We start from the raw sequence: 11,669 nt of genomic DNA on the forward strand, positions 1-11,669 counted from the left end.
ACTATGTTAAAAGATAGATATATATATATATATATACTTCCTCCGTCCCGGTCAAAGTGTCTTATTTTGAAAAACACAAAGTTTAAGGTGGGTCACCATATTGTTTATTAATGCTAGTTGTGTGTGCTTAAGAGTAAACTTGGAAATTGGCTAGTAAAATTTGAAAGTTGACATTTGTAATGGGACAAATAAAAAAAGAAATATAGCACTTTTAATGGGACGGAAGGAGTATATATATATATGTGGAAGCAATGTGAAAATGCAAGAACTTTGAGGCACTTTTGGAAAAAATAATAAAATGATTGATTATATGACGGAGAAAATGAATATGCAAAGCCTATCAAAATGTGAAAATGCAAGAAATATGGGGCTGTCACACACCTAAGCTTACATGCAAAGCCTATAAAAACTACTTTGTTTTGATCAATTATATAGTAAACTACACTATTTTAGAGAAATTTCCTTAAAATACGTTCAGCCAAAGTTAACATAATAATAACTAGTTTCATTTCCGTTCCCTTTCTCCTAATTCACAAACCGTCTTCTTTGCATTTCTTCTTTAACGATTTAGTCCCTACTAGTTTTGATTAATAAGCCACAAAATCATGTTTATTTAATTTGCATAACCATAGAAATCCCAACTCGTGGTATTTTAGCTGTGAGATATATTATCTAGAATATTACTTTATAGAATCAATCAAAGCGAAGAGAAACCCATTTCAAACTTGAATTCTTTTACAATACTCATTTTAATTTAACCTATGGTTATCGTTAAGATAACCTAGAAAATAATCAAACAATTAAAAATACATTTCACTGTATCTAATTATCTTACCAGAAAATTTTAACAAGAGTTTAAATCATTTTCTTAAACGATGATTGCATAAAGAAAAAGAAGATAAAGTAAATGACTAAAATTAGAAAAATTATTTTGATGGTATTTAATTATAAAACAAGGTTGTTTTAAGGTAAAATTAATCAAAACAACGTTTTGATATGTTTTGCATGTAAGTTTAGGTGTGTTAAAGCCCCATATTTACTTTCCTCTTATATGGCTATTGCAAGTTTTTGAATTATATACAGAAGAGAAAATTATGATTTGCGTTCGTGTACTTAATGGGCAAGTGCGAGTTAAGGGCCTAATTCTCAAACTAATTGATTTGTGTCCAAGCTCGTACTTTTTGGGCGGGCAAAGCTGAGTTCCTTTCAGTGGCGGATCTAGACGAAAATCTCAGGGGTAACATTCAATTTTTTTTTACCGTATTTCATACAATGTAAATGAATATTTTTTTACCTTAATTTATAAATAAACGAATTTTTTTATTGTATTTCATATATAGATTTTTTTATTGAATTTGGTGTTGGATCGATATCATCATTTTCTTGAAATTTTCGTTTAAATAGATTGTAGTTAAGAATTTGTCATTTCATCTTTTAAGCTCCCTATTTTTCACATAAATAAAATTTAAACCATAAATTCATAATCAATTCCAATTTACAAATAAACCCTAAACCCCTAATCAATTCCAATTTATATTATTCAAATATCCAATAAACCATAATAAATCATTCAAATATTCAATTGCCATAAGCAATTCTAAAATTAACAATATCTATAAACAAATTAAACAATTACAATTTTAAATAAAAGTAGAAGAATAACTAAATTGAACAAGTAGAAGTCGAACCGTGGATGAGGAAATTAGGGATCACCGGTCATCAGCTACTCGACTGCAGCGTAAAGGTTTTGCATGTAAGCTTAGGTGTGTTAAAGCCCCATATTTACTAGCTACATGTTAGTGATAATGCTGTGAACATTAGAAGTTTACTATGTATTAAAATTAAAAAGTAGTTGAAGAACATCTAATTGTTTCCATCTCCAAAAGGTAAACTTCGTCATCGTGTCTTCCCCAATTTACTTCCTCATGTGTGTTTTCCCCTTATTGCCTAATTTTGTTTTGATTTGCCCAAATCGGTTTTAGGGTTTTCGATTTTGTGACTAGGTTTGTCAAAAGTTCATTAAGTACCGATAATTCATGCCCACCACTCAGTTCAGTTCACCGATCTCCTATTTCTATGCAACCGCTATGGATGGTTAGGTTTTTCTAGTTAAATTGTTCATTTTAAGCATCAGTTGTACATTTAAAAAGTGGATTTTGTTATATTTGTAGGTTCTTGTTGTGCTGTATAAAGGTGGGTTTTGAGGACGCACACCACCTGCTCGATAAAATGACCCACGCCTCTGTTGTTAAGGACAGTTTATAAACGGGTCTACTGATGTTTCAGATTATATTTGTTTAGGGATATGGCGACTTTATTCGTTAAATTCCTTTTTGTTCTTAGGTGTATGCAATTTATTATATGTTGTAGGTATTTTGTTTTGTTTAGTGATAGTCAGTACAACTGGTTAACAAATTTTAGGTTTTATTTTTGTTTAGGTACATAGTATATTTAACTAACTTTATTGTAGTTTGTTATGTAGTGTTGATCTTCTGTTTTTGTTCTCAGGTGTGGCAACAACATTATTGAAAGCTTAAAAACATTTAGTGGCTGAGGGGTGTTTTCTTGGCTACCCGTGGTAAAGCTTCGATCTTATATACTTTTCTTGTTTTTAATCTGTCTATTACTTATATGTAGAAGTCATTATATGTTGTAGGTGCATGCTTTGTTTAAGTGACAGCAGGTTTTACACTTGAGTTGTTATACAATGCTCACTTTGCTTCTTGAAATGGGACTTGTGTTGTTACTTGACCAACAAGGGAGCTTGAAACACAGGTTACAACATGTTATACTGCTTTTCTGTTTGTTAAGCTTATTGGTATTAAGAAGTTGATTGTGCATTTATACAGACTCATGCAGTTGCAAGCGATCATCTCAAATATTAACTTTCACGCTTTTGGGCTGGTAGATACTCCTGGCCGTTTGATCATATGCAAAACACCAAAGGCTTTATCTTTAATGTGAGTGGGCGAATTTCTATTTTTTCAAGTGTGATTCGAATAATGAACACCCTAATATTGACATTCTGTATAATGTAATTATTTTTTCTTGTGCAGGCATGCGTTTTTAAATATCTCCTGTTTTCTCCCAAGATTTACTAACTTAGGCATTCGTTGAATTGAGTATTTGTACTCTCGATTTGTATTTAACTGAACAGATTTTAGTATAGTTTGTAATAGGTTCTATCTTGTAGAAAACTGTATTTTGATGAGCTTATATTGTAAAATTCTAGATCATTTTGGTGGATTTGCATTGCTAAAATTCTGCAATGAAATAGATTTGGCAGGTTAAATATGGATTTGGCCCTAAATTGCAATTCATTTTTATAAATGTTAAATATTCTTTTGACGAGGTTTCGAAACCTCATCTAAAGATGATTAATAGAAAATGCTACACCCTTTTTTGATGCGTTTTAGTGTGCATTTGACGCTGTTTCCAAAACCGCATCGAAAACCAAGCTAGCTTTTGCCTCACTATTTTTTGACGCGGTCTAAAACCTCGTCTAAAAATCAGTTTCACCGCATCTAAAAAGCATTTTTCTACTAGTAGCTAATTTCTATATACAAACACATCACTAACAGTGGATGGCCGGGGAATGGGACATAACAACAGCAAGTATAAAACTCATCATACAAAGGCACGTACCACATTTAATTTGCTGATGTAGGCTTAAGGCTAACACACATGCTTAGACTAGTTAACTTATTTGAGAACTAAGATATAGTCCGCGTAATACACGGGTATTTATTAAAAATAAAAATACAACAAAAAATTAAAATTCAATAATACACGTAATAACATATCTTATTAATTCATAAAACATAAATAATTATAAATAAAATATTATAATTCATAAATATCTTAAAACATCATTTAATACAACATTTAATTAAAGTTACATTTGTAACTTTATTAGCAACTAGGTTTTATTCCCCGTATAACGGGGGTTTTGTTTTTGTTTATAATATTTATATATTTTTGGATTTTAATTTTATTTATTAAAAAGTTAATTATGGTTTAATTATGAAAGAGTTTCACAAATAAATGGGATGTTATAACCGTTTATAAACTACCTGAATTTGGTGGAGACTCATGACCCGTTTTTTTTTTTACTATAAAATTGTTTCTTAATATAAATAATATCTTTTTTTCAATAAAAAAATGAATATTAATTTAGTATATCCCTATTTTATAGAATTTTCATATCAAATATTTGGTGAGATAATTTTTAATATAAGAGTTAAGTGACATTTTAGTACCTTGGGTTTGTCAAACTACGCAACTTTAATACCATTTTTGAATTTATTGCAAATGGCTACCTCAGTTTTTTAAAACTTGCAATTTTAATACTTTTTTCTAACCCTATCAATTTTTGTCCGTTAAGTCAGGGATACTTGGGTAATTTCGGTTATTTTATATATATTTTTCTTCTTTTAAATGCCTTCCCCTTCATATAAGTAAAACCCTAAATCCCCAAATCATAGCATCAATCCAAACTCTAAAATCCTAAATCAAGCTCTTTCTCCTCCATGGATCCTCGCCGGAAAAACGAACGCAATCACCGTCGCACCCACCTTATTCTTGCCGGAAAAACCACCTCCTGTTCGCCGGAAAAACCACCTCATGTTCGTCAGAAAAACCACCTCATATTCGCCGGAAAAACTCACCTCCTATTCGCCGGAAAAACTCACCTCCTGCTCGCCAAAAAAACGCACCCAACTCTTGCCCGCCGCACCAACACTTACATCCACCATGTTCACCCACCTCGTCATCTCCACTCTCGTTGCACCATCTCCGTCATCTCCAACGGAAAAAACGAATTTCTTTCACCATTGTAGGGTTTGTTAACATCAAAAAACACCATTGTGTTTTAGGTAGTGGTGGAAGTCATTGTGTTTTTGGGAAATGGAGGGGTGATCTGCAGCTTTGGTTTTGAAGATATAAAGAGGGGAATTTGTTTAAAGGAAATGAGAAAATAACGAAATTACAAAACTAACCCTGACTTAACAGACAAAAATTAACGGAGTTAGAAAAAAGTACTAAAATTGCAGGTTTTAGAAAAACTGAGGTAGTTATTAACAAAAATTATGTTTTTCGAGCTAAGTTTTACATCAATCGACTCGTATTCTCCTTCCGTTCAAAAGCCTAAAAATCAGTTTGAAGTTCGGAAAAAACTTAACGCCGTTAAGTTTTTTTTAACGGATGACCATTAAAAGCCAACTTTTTTAAACTTAGGACCACCAGTGAGAATAAACAAAGCTCGGATATTATCGGCCAATAATAATTTAGTTGAGATTATTAAAATCAAATTTGCCTATATATTTTGGGCTTTGGATTCTTATATCAAATATATTTGAGTCGGTTTGCAATCTCTACTTAAATATGTAAGGCACTTATAACAAAAATATTAATGCATACCAAAATCATGTTTAGTTGTCATATAATAATAGAACGAATCATTTCACAAAGAATGAAATTCCTTCCAAATATATTATTTTCATTCTTTTAGATATAGATTTTTTTTCATTCTTTAAAGGATGAAATCAATAATAATAATAATAATATATTATGATTATTATGAATTATTATTATATTATAATTATTATTACATTATCAAGGTTATTATATTACTATTAATTTTATTATATTGTCATTATTTTTTATTATAATATAACAATTATTATATTAGACTTATTATCATATTATCATTAATATTACTATTTGACGACTCAACGTTTCACAACACAGAGGTATGGTTCACCATTTTTATAATTGTTTTTATTCGTTTAATGATCTTGTTGAAAAACGCAGGTCTTAAAAATGAGCTAATAAGAATATTCATATTATTAATACTTATTATTATTACTAATTAATAATAATAATAATAATTAAAGGAGGGTCATTCCATTCCTATATGATAAGCTAAACACAATTATGAATGGTAATATTTTATTTTATTTTTCAATCCATTTCACATCAATTCCATTCACTCATCCATTTTATCACGTTATAAGAGCATTCCCAGTGGTTTCTGCAAATTATGTGAGGGAGTTCTTCATTTTTTAGAGATGATTAAAAGTGGTTGTGAGAGGAGGATAGAGAAAATGTTACTGTCCATGCTTAAATTTGGAGAAACACACTGTTCACCTCTATAATTTTTTAATGTTTTTTAAAGTGGTTGTGAGTGAAAGAGAGAGAAAAGGTAATGATAAAAGTATAAAAAAAATATTATTTAATTGAAAATTAGAGAAAAAAGATAGTGTTTTTAGTATAATTATAAAGATGGAGATGGAGATGGAGAATCGACCGGGAATGCTCTAACAAATAGACCCTATAAAAGAATTTAAGATATGAATTATGAAGTATTAACTATCACCTCCTCATGTAAATTGGATGTGGTTCAATGGTAGAGCACTCACTTTTCTAGTGAGAGGTAAGGGTTTCAAACCTCACTATCACCAATTTATATGGGAGATATGAGGGATGACCCTGGCTTGCCAGGGTTCGAGTCCTGATCTCACCCGGTTTTACCGGCTCCTCGCTGTGGTGCCGTTTGGCGGGCGTGGGGGTCGGGTTTTATCCGGGGAATTCCTCAATGGGTGGACCGCTAGGGGCTCCGTCAGTCCGGACTCGTGGCCGGCTCAGGCTACCTTTAGCGAATGGAAGCCGCGTACGAAATACCGAGCGTTACTTAGTTGGTCGTTAAAAAATAAAAATCACCTCCTCATGTCATGCCATTATAAAAATAATAGTCAATTCCAAGTACTCTAATATTTATGATGATTATTAACTTTTTGGTACGTAGTGCACCATATATATATATATGGGGTCCCATGCATATATGACATGCCAGCTATATATGCGCGTACTACGAAAGACACCAAGGGTGACTGGCTCTCACGACGATTAATTATCATGCATACGTACACTACCACTTTCCGGCGGCTGATCGAGCACACGCCGGGTAAGCTCGATCAACGCGGCACCTACACGCACCATATAAACCCATGTCGGTCTTCTTCCCATTTCCATCATCTTCATTCAAATTTCAAACAAACAACCCACTACCGCTTTTAATTTGTAGCAGAAACAGTGATTGAATGGCCGCTGCGGCTGCTCGGCCTCGGTTGATACCAAAAAGGGGACAAGTGCTCAGAAACAGCTTTAAAATGATAACCTCTTGCCTTTGCTGCTGCATTGGAAAGCCGAGTGCCCGTTCTAGAAAGTCAGCTTCGGTTTTCGCTTACAACTGATGATTAATATGTTTGTGGACTTTGGTGTGTTTTGCTGGTTTTGGATTTGGTTTCGGTTTTGGCTCGGTTTGTGTTAGAAGATATGGAAGAGATGACATATTTTTGTGAAAAATGCTGGAAATTTGAAGCATTCTTTGGAAACTAATATAAGATGATTATATAATAAATTTTATTTAATTTACAAGTAAGAAACAAAATTAGAAGTGTGTTAAGGTTTACTGTTTGTGGATGAAATCAAGATGGTTATATATATATATATATATATAATAGTTCTAAAGAACAATGGTTAGACGTTGATGGTCATTTGTTATATTTGAGTCTTTTTTCTGTAGCTTTATGAGGCTTGTGTGATTTTTTTTTTGTTGTAATTTGTTTCTTTTGGTTAATGATAATATATTTTGTTTTTTAACTAGCTAGCGTTAAAGGTCGCGCTATGTGGCGATGTTGTATGGGGTGCTAGCAAGAATGAATTTGTTACATGGTATATTGATAAATAATAATATAAATCATCTTGGCTTTAACCTACGTGACGGTAAAAATAAGCAAGCCATACATTAACTAAAATGTTTGGAGTTAAAAATCAGCTTTGATTATGATAAGTTTAATAAAAATAATAATTTAAAAATGAATTATATGTAATAAAATAATAAAAAGAAACAATTAAAAAACTTAGTAAATTGATAACTCTATTAGAGTTTAGATATATAAACTTAAATTACTTAGAATCGTTATGGTTTAGAAGCCGTATGATAAAAAAAAAGTAAAATGAAAAAAGGGTAACGTCAATTGTTTAAAAAACAAATATTATAGTTTAAGACCTTGGTGATGGTTGTTTGGGTGGTGAAGGTAGGAAACCCCATTGGGGCACACCACTGTCTGTTATTTATTATTTAAGGGTAGTTAGAGTGATTAGTATACTTGATTAAAGGAGGGAGAGAGCATGTTTGTGTGAAGAGGAGAGGGAGAGAGAGAGAGAGAGTTGTGATTGTTGAAACTTAGAAAGGAATGTTGCCTCTTGTTTAGGTGACCATGAGATCATGGGATTAACGAGGACTGGGTTTAGGACTGTAACGTCCGACTTTTAGAATAATAAATTGTAAGGCCAAAAAAGTGACTTGCGATATCAAAGTATGAAACCCGTTATATATTTATGGTCAAGAAAATAATGTCGACGAGAGGTCCGGACACGAAACGAGAGCTTCGGGACGCACGTTTAACTTCAATGGGGAAAACTTCTAGAATGTTAGTTGTTTGGCTATAAATAGAGCCTTATGTTGTTAGTTTTAGTGTGTGTTTTCCATGGTGTAAGTCATCCAACCAAGGGGAGCTCACCTTGGGTGGGTCGGTTCGTTTATGAATATGTCAAATCTTTAACCGACAACGAGATCGTTCCTTTATTTTATCTTTATATTATTTATTTTCGGTCGTTTGATTTTCCGCACCCGTCTCGAGCAAAATTATCAAGAACAAAGCCGTTCGTTGTCGGATCCGATTTCGGGACCTACAATTGGTATCAAAGCGGGTCGAATCTTATGATTCAACTTTGTTCTTGATATTCGGGTTCTATTTCCGCGATTACCCGAACCGAGACGTTAATCCCGTTGAAGTTTAGAAAATAAATTTGAAGTTTGGAAATAAAGTTTGGAAATAAGTTGCTCGAAGTTCGTCTTGTGTATGTAAGTCTGGATTTGTAGTTGTTTTTGAGGTTCGTCTTCGTGTTTTTTTTTTCAAAATACGAATAACAGTGGGTGTGTTCGAAAGAGTTCGATACTGATAAAATTCAGATATTGTTTGTTATGCATTAAATCGACAAGAAGGAGGTATTTTCAGGTTGTTATTGGTGGCTGTGACGGGTTCAGTTTGTTGGTTGTAACCGATGAGAGCAGGTTGTGGCTGGTGTTGGAGGAGGGAGAGAGCATGTTTTTGTGAAGAGGAGAGAGAGAGAGAGAGAGAATTGTGGTAGTTGAAACTTAGAAAGGAATGTTGCCTCTTGTTTAGGTGACCATGATATCAAGGGATTAACGAGGACTAGGTTTAGGACTGTAACGTCCGACTTTTAGAATAATAAATAAAGAAATATTTAAATAAAGTTTGTTATTTAATCGTCATAGAATGATAAATTATAATTAAAATGAAAGATTGTAGGCTTAATGGATATGGACTTAACATTAAAACATGAACTTAGTGAATTAATGGGCCTAAGGTCCATGAGTTAAGGGTATAAGTACCCCTTAAACCTTCCCTAAAACCCTAAATCTCATAATTCCATACATTTTCATTTTTTCCAACACACACTCTCCCTACTTTGAAACCCAATGACGAGATCCAAGTCGTTTTGGTGATTCTCGCATCTAAACGACAAGGAAGAACAAGATCTAGCTCGTGACAAGACCAAACTCTAAACCGGATTCCGTTTAAGGTACTTTTGTAGTGTAAAGGTGGTTCATTTGATGTCGGTTCGCCATGAAAATTGGTAGAACTATAGATCGGGGCCTAAGAGTTAATAAAAATATAAACTTGATATTAAAAGATGAACTTTAGGAGTCGGATTCGTTTGACTCATTCGTTAAGTTCGGCTCGTTCATATTTATAGACCTAACGAAAGCTAAGATAACAATAATAATAACAATAGCATGGAAGGCAAGTTGGTAGAAGCCACTTAGGAAGGGGCAAAAGGGTCGCAGGTTTGAAACCCGGCTCGAGCGTTTATTTTCAAGAGAAACAGTCCCAGAAGCGAAATAGGCCAAGCGAAGCGAAACAGGCCAAGCGAAGCGAAACAGTTCATGCGAAGCGAAACAAAAGTTCATGCGAAGCGAAACAGGCCAAGCGAAGTGAAAAAGTTCATGCGAAGCGAAAAATTTCATGCGAAGCGAAAAAAAAGTTCATGAAAAACGAAAAAGTTCATACGAAATGGCTCATGCGAAGTTGGGCTGCAAAGAGAATGGAATTGGCCCAACTACTAATATAGCTCTGATGGGCTTGTTCTAGCCAAGCCCAAGGGTTAATAGGCCTATTCTCTATTTAATCCAAGATGAACCAACACAATGAACTAACCAACCTAGTCACCCCGTATAACCCGATATATTCTTAAGAGAAAGAATCCGCTAAAGCATAGAAACATATATATAAAATAATTGGAGGATATGAACGCAAAATAAAGACCGTCATTAAATGAAGTTATTTTGTTAGACTTGTTAGCCCAAACAAACGAGCCTAACTTACCAAGTACGGTAGATTAATAAATACAAAGTTAAGTAATTGTGTTAGTTGGCAAACGGTTAATTAACGAAATATATATTTTAAACGGTTAGTCGTGCACAGCTCAAGAAGGGAATTACTATTAATGGTGAACGTAACAGGATCCAGGTGAGTTCTAGCCCCCTTGTGTTATGTTTTCGGGGCTGTGTGCATACTACGATGTGTTTAGATTTATACACTTAACTTAAATGGTAAGTGTATATTAGATATATGTTTGTGTATGAATGTGAATGTTATGGATTGATTAACTAGTATGCACGTAATGTTATATTAGTTATGATTGAAGGAATTAGAAAGGAAATGTAACGAAGTTAGAATGGTATGGCATGGTATGGTATGTTAGAGGGCACCGGGCCCTAATATTAACCGAGGTATGTAGGGCACTAGACCCTTATAATATCCAAGGTAAGTAGGGACCGGACTCTCAGGAGATCCAAGGTATAAAGGACACCGGATTCTTATAAATTCCGAGGTATGTAGGGTACTGGACCCTTATAATATCCAAGGTATGAAGGACACCGGATCCTTATAAATTCCGAGGTATGTAGGACACCGGATCCTTATAATATCCAAGGTATGTAGGACACTGGATCCTTATAATTCCGAGGTATGTAGGGCACTGGACCCTTATAATATCCAAAGTAAGTGAGGACCGGATCTTTATAGTATCCGAGGTATGTTGCTAGTAAGAAGTATGAAAGTATGAATGTATGTATGTATGTACGTATGTATGATTGAATGATAGACGAATGTGTAAGTATCAATACGTATCTTCGGACGGTATTGGTAAGTAAGTGAATGTAATGTACGTTAATTAACTAGAACTCACTCAGCGTAGCTGACTTTTAGTATGCACGCAGGCAAGTAGAATGAGGCAAGTGGCTTGATGAGGACACGTGGCAAATAAGAGGAAGACTGGCATCGCTATGAAGAAGACACCCGTGTCGTTTGATGTTTTATGTTTTACGTTTTATGGATTTTTGTTATGATATTTTAAGACAAGATGGTTATGTTATGAATGAATGAATGACCTTTAATTCCGCGAAATGTTTTAATTAACTCTGATTTTACGAATTATGTGAATGAGTAAATCTAACCAGCGTGAAAGTAGGGCACTCGAGTCGGGGGCCTTACAAGGACTTTAGGTGACCATACCCA

The sequence above is a fragment of the Bidens hawaiensis genome, unplaced genomic scaffold, assembly GCF_021521415.1.
Source record: "Bidens hawaiensis isolate Kalapana, Puna unplaced genomic scaffold, B.hawaiensis_p1.1 tig00004412_1, whole genome shotgun sequence".
NCBI lineage: Eukaryota > Viridiplantae > Streptophyta > Magnoliopsida > Asterales > Asteraceae > Bidens > Bidens hawaiensis.